Source organism: Varanus komodoensis, unplaced genomic scaffold (genome assembly GCF_004798865.1).
Source record: "Varanus komodoensis strain SLA01 unplaced genomic scaffold, ASM479886v1 scaffold32, whole genome shotgun sequence".
Taxonomy (NCBI): domain Eukaryota; kingdom Metazoa; phylum Chordata; class Lepidosauria; order Squamata; family Varanidae; genus Varanus; species Varanus komodoensis.
The window spans coordinates 3,059,335-3,065,787 of record NW_025335798.1 but is presented as its reverse complement, the minus strand read 5'-3'; positions in this window follow the sequence as shown (position 1 = coordinate 3,065,787).

The following is a 6,453-nucleotide window of genomic DNA, read 5'->3' as shown; positions in this document are numbered from 1 at the left end:
ATGTGGGGAGTGAAATGAGGTCCTGGAGCCTGGGAGGAATGGATTTGGAGCAGCAGAACCCTGCAGCCCCACCTGCAGGCTGGGGAGGAAGGGCATGTGGGCATCTGCAAGGGGTTGAGTCTGGGGCTTGGATGTGGCTTGTTCTAGGCCTAAACCCGCAACAGGCCCGCTTCCTGGGGGCATGTGCTCCTGTCCCAGCCGTGTCTCATTGTGGCCTGTCAGACTGTGACATGCAAGGAGCAGTGAGGGGAGCCACTTGTGGGATTCTTCCATTATCAGAGTGCTGAAGGCAGAGCGTTACCTCCAGCCACCTGCCCACTGGGCTTTTGGGCAATAAGGTTCAGGGGCATGTATGGGGTGGGGATGCTGACTAGGTTAGGGCAGTAGGTGCAGGGAAGGGCAACTTGTTGCTCTCCAGATGTTTTGGCCTACAACTCCCATCTTCCCTTCTGGTGGCTGTGCTGCCTAGGGCTGATGGAAGTTGCAGGCCAAACACCTGCCCACAAATCCACATCCCACAAATTGTGCATCGCTGCAGCAGAGAGGGAGCGTTCTTGATGAGCTCACACACTTGCCTCTGGATTGCTAGACTTAGTCTTGGGAAATTGCAGCCCTTACTGTCTCTCCTCACCATCCCCTACACAAATTCCGGGAATCCCTCCTCTCCTCATGGATGTGTAGCAAAAGAATGGCAAGGGTGAGCATGAAGTGGAGGGAAGAGAGAGAGAACCCTTCTCTGTGCTTAAAGTAACTCACCTGACTGTGCTGGCCAGTGGTGATTGATAATGCAGTTTAATTAGGGAGAACTCACTCCTTCCAAAACCATGTCCAGAGAAGAGAGCTGGAAATCCCTGGCTTGTGGATGGGCAAAGTGGTGGTGAGGAGCTAGATGGGTTCCATTAGGGTTGCCTAAACTTCTGGCTGGCTCTGAAGGTACTGCCGGGGGGAGGGGGGCAGGTGTTCAGCTGGGCTCTTGGCTTCCATGCTCACCACGTCCAAGCAGCAGGACTGCCTAGCACTGGGTTGTAGTTCTGATGCCCAGGCCTCTGTGAGCACCCCCACTGTAGCTTTCTAGAAAAGGTCATGAAAAGCGTGATTTCTCAGTGAACCCACTGGGAATTGGCAGGAGGGAATCAGTGGGGAAGAAGGCATGGGCAGTGCTTCCCCCAACCAGTTGTTCTTTAAGCCAGGCATCCTGGGATGGTGGGGGTGGGTAACCCAGGAGGACCTTTGCAAGTGTGTGTGGGGGTATCCTTGGATGAATTTGTCCCTGCACAGTTGTGCTCCCCTGCCTCTCATACACCCCAGCATTCACAATACTCTAGTAAACATGGGCTTGGGAAGGTGTGTTTGCTAAGGTAATGTGGAGGGTCACTCTCATGGTCAAGCCAGGGGTAAATTAAATTTGACAAACACACAAACTCCTTCAAAGATAGTTCTGCACATGCACAGTTTGCATGTACTCAGTCGTGTCCGATGAGCTCTCCCAAACCTGGTCAGTGGCGTATGCACACATGCATTGTGAAGCTGCTGCTTTGGGTTGTGTGGACATAGAGAAAGCAGAAGCGTTTGGCGGACTGCATCAGGCATATCACTTGCCACTTGCTTGACTTTGCGCGGTGGATGAGAATGGCTTCCAGGTGACCAGACAGTAAAGCCTCCTAAACTGGAAAAGAAAGTGTGCTTGTTCTGTCCCGCTACACATACCCCAATGTCAATGTGCCAAAAACACGAAGTGTTTGTCGTTTTGTGAACAGACTTGCTAATAATTCCCCCCCCCCCGGGCTAGTAACTTTTGACTTGTACTCAGTGTTTGCTGCATGCAAATAATATCCATGTTGGAAACAGTCTCAGGTGAAGCAGCCTGGAGTTAGGCCTCCATTACACCCCATGCTTGCAGTTGTTTCCTCGCAGGGCATCACGCCTGAATTCCAGAGCACTTTGCACCAGTTGGAGCCAGAAACTGCCCCTTCTCCACACTCCTGCCTGATACAGCCTCTTCTCCCCACTTCTGCCATCAGGACAGCCCAGCACTGGCAACGGGAGTGTCCGTGTCCCTTGCGAGCAGCATGACTCTGAGGCCTCCTCCGCAGTCCCAAGAGTGGCAGGGTTGGGTTGGCATCTCTCCCTCTGTGTCACGTTGCATTTATTTATTGACCTGTGCTTTGCAGGACACTCAGAAATATTTTCCCGGAGAGTAAAGCCTTCTGTGGGTGGGGTAGCAGGGCATTTTTTCTAATATTAAAAAGTATTTAAGGATTATTTCAGAGAAGCACAGTTTTTATGGGATGGTTGGGAGTGCAAGAGGGAATCATAAAGCCTTTGTCTCTTCACTGGATGTAAATTTCCCAGACAGGTGAGAAGTTCAATAAATCTCTTGACACATGCTAGATGTTTGTGAGTGTCTGTTCTCTCTGAGTAAAAATCTACTCCACCATCACATGGAAGCAAACAGGTCTGGCAAAAAAAGCACTGCAGCTCTGTATTGTGGGGTTGGGGTGCTTTCGGGTAACGTGGGTGATGGGAAGGATCAATTCAAAGAGCCTTCCCCAATCTGGTGCCTTCCAGCTATGTCGGACTACTGTTCCCAGCATTCTCCAGCCTCCAGTTGTAGTCCAGCATATCTGGAGGGCACTGGCTTGGGGAAAGCTGCCTTAAAATCCCACCTCCAGCATCATCCTTCCATGGGCTCTGCTCAAAGTAAATCATGCCTCTGCCTGATTTCCAGGGGCCCTTGACCCTCAGATAGCATTTTCTGCCAGCCCAAGCCAAATTCCTATATTTAAGGGGAAATGGTACCTGCTCTCAATTGCTCTTTCCAGGATCCCTGGGGTCTCTACCCAAAACTCGAGAAATTCCATGTGCACACCCACGTTCATACACAAGCAAAGCACTGTATGGATGGAAATCCAGCCATTTCTGGAGAGGAGCTAATCAAGAAGGTCAGAAACCATGTTGAAGTGTCCCACAAAGGGGTGGTCCTAGGCTTGACTATCATGATGGAACATAACAAGAGATCCAGGCTGTACCTTCAGCCGTCTCCATTCCAGAAACACCAGTGTCTATACATTCAGCAAAATCCTAGGAGGAGTTTTGTATTAGTCTTTCACAGCAGAAACAAATAAGTTTTGGGGTATCAGAAAAAAATCCCTCTCAGTCAGTAGTCACGGGGACACAACCATTGTTATGTTTGTGTTTTTGCCCGAGTAGCCACTGGGGCAGCCCAAAATCTGTTCTGCGCCTCACACATTCTGATCAGCCTCCTCCAGCCTCCTGCTTGCCAGGACTACAACTTTCCCCAGGAATCCTGGATGTTTGGGAGATACAGTCCAGCGCAACTGGAGGGGACCAACTTTGGGAGGTCCGGTCTGACCTGTCTTCAAAATGCCTCCCTAAGACTGTTACAAAGAGCAGGTGCTGGGCCTTCTCCATCACACCCACCTTCTGTCTTTCCATTCCTACCTGCAATTTTGTAGGTTTGCTTAAATGAAGAATACTAGAGAAGGCTTTTCGTTATTTTGTGACATTTTATTCAGGCCTAATGCAGAGATTGCCCTGTTTTGCTATTTGGATATTTATTTAATTTGGAATAGACCTATCATTTTAAATACATTTATGGTGATGTAAGTTAAGAGATATTTCAAGATGCCTGTTATTCAACAATGAACTTTTCAAAGAAGAAACTCTTAGCTTGAAGCTGCTGCCCCAGAACTCACCAGCACATTGCAGGTGGTGTAACTTGGACCGCACAGAAACTGCCTCACTACCTAAATTACCTCTTTATTGACACTACTCCTTGCTGCACCAGTTCCTCATCAGTGTTCTCTAGCTGGAAATAGGTCACACCCACTCTAATTGGGTGTGATATTTGGCAGATTGAATCCAGTCTGTATTTGTGCTCTGCATACTGATGTGATACAACTGTTCCTCTCTCTTACATTGCTTGGCTAGTCAATCCCATTCTTCTGTGTATTCCTGGTTTTATACCTATCAATTAGGTGGCTGTCCCACTTTTGACAGAACACACTGAGGATCACAAAAAACTTGCACTTCAAGAAATTTGTTCATTTTTAAAACATTGTGAAGCTCATTTGAGTTCTCCAATGCAAAAGCCTATAAAGCAAAAGCCAGGAACCTGTGAACCTCCTGTTGTGTTGCCCTATAGCTTGGGAGCCTAATGGCTAATAGGTGGGTTAAAGATTTAATAAAAGTGCAAGGAAAAGGCAGCATTTAATTGTGAAAGCTCTTTTTCACGTGTGGATTTGCCCTGACCCACTGTATCACAGTGCCACCTAGAGGTTATGTAGTGGAAAAACAGGAAAGGAGACACTTTATGCAATGCTCAGGTGTCAATTCTGACAAAACTGAAAGCAGATACTGTGGATACTGCCTCATGTAGAAAAGCTCAGAACAGGCTATAAATGCTTTATTTTAAAAATTGTGACGATATCTAAGTACATTGCAATATATTTTCACTTCCCTGGGAGAAAGCCCACTGAACTCCATGAAGCTTACTTCTGAGCAGATGTATATAGGATTGCGCTATAAATGCCTGCCTCAGCCTTCCCTGACCTGGTGGCCTGCAAAGATTTGGATGGCAATAATCATAATATTTGACCATATGTTGTGTTGGCAGGGGCTGATGGGAATTGTAATAATAAACCGTTTGGAAGGCACCAAGTTCAGGGAGGCTGATCTAGGTGGCACATTAAGTAAATGATAAAACAAGAAGCAGCAAGAGGAGCCCTTGCAGTGGTGACTATGGACTATAAAAAGGGAGGGCCGGGAAAGGCAGCAGCATGAGAAGACGCCCAGAGAATGGCATGATTGCACTGGACTATCTGAAGGAACAGCAGCTCCCACTTCCAATTGCCGTATTAAATGCACTGTGGCCAACCTTCAGCATTTCCTGGGCCACCTGACGAGTCCCTTTCATCTTGGATATTCTTCACTGGGTCAGCAGAGGGCGCTGCACATCAGTGGATCCTTCCGAAGAAAGCGGATGCGGGCTAAAGGCGACGCCACCAAACAAAACTCGTTTCTTCCTAGGAGGAAGCTGACTGGAACTGGCTGGAAAGACTCGAGTCAAAGGATCTCTCTCTCTCTCTCCCGCCCCCCCTCGTGTGTGCATGCGTGTGTGGGTGCATGCTTCAGGGAGGAGATACCAGGTGGGGGTTGCTGGCGGAGAGTGGTGGCAAATTACTGAATGACAGAACTGTGTGTGGCACTTGCCAGCCATGCACCCACCAAGCTGACTTGGAGGTGGAGGGTGCTGCCCCATTGTGTCGTAGACGTGGTGCCATTTTGTCTTTTGCTCTGGCAGCAAAAGCATCAGGATCCCCCTGAACTTTGGGGCAGTGCCATCCTCCACGTGCTTCACAGTACACTTGTGGTATCGGGTTGGACCCTGAAGCTCATTTTTCACTCAGTGACCCCTACCTACAGTGCAGCCAGAAAAGCACTCACAGAAATATAGGACACTGCTGCACTCTGAGCCAAACCACTGGTCCGTCTAGCCCAGTGTTGTTGCCCTGCTGACTGGCAGTGGCCCACCTGGTTTTCAGGCAGGAGATGTTCCTGTTTTACCTGGAGGCACCAGGGATTGAGCATGGGGGCTTCCGCAGGCAAAGCAAGGGTTGTGCTGCTGAGCCACTGCCCCTACAAATGCACTGACAGTCTTGAGATGAACAACATTTAGGGATTCTGTGCCGTTAGATGAGGTTTGCACAGGACAACAATTCCTCCATAGGCACAGAAATGTGTGAGCAAACTTCTGCGGCGTAAGCGATTGTGAGGCCAGTGCTTCAGACGGAAACCTGGCTTCATCTGTTCCTGGTCCCTTACAGTGTATTTACACAGGCTCTCCAGACAAGATGACGGTTGGCTATGAGGTAGATGGTTGACTGGCCATTTACCTTTTTTTGAAAAACAAGCAGGGCATGTGCAGAAAGGAACCACATGGTCTAGAACATGGGTCCTCAAACTAAGGCCTGCAGGCCCGACACGGCCCACCATGCCCTTTTAACCAGCCTGCCCCACAGGTTTTGCACTCACTGGGCACGTGCACTTGGCTTGCTCATGAGGAGGTTGTTTTGGAAATGCTTGGAGAAAGCGATCTTGTGAGCAAGTCAGTTCCTTGCCTGGTGGCAGCTTGCTCACAGGGAGATCGTTTTGGATTCGATCGGAGAGAGTGATCTCCTCGCGAGAAAGCTGGCACCTTGCCCCATGCCCCCCATCTCCCCCTCCCCTCGCGTGCGTGCGCACCCCACCCCCCACACCGGCCTGCACCTCACCGCTGGCACCTGTCAACTGGCCCCCTGTTCAAAAAGTTTGAGGAGATATATATTTCAGTGTCTAGGTTTGCCTGACATTAAATTCAGCCTATAGTAACTGAACAGGTGGTTGTCCTGTCATGTGGATCCAGCCCAGGTCACCCACCATGGGTAGGTCTGT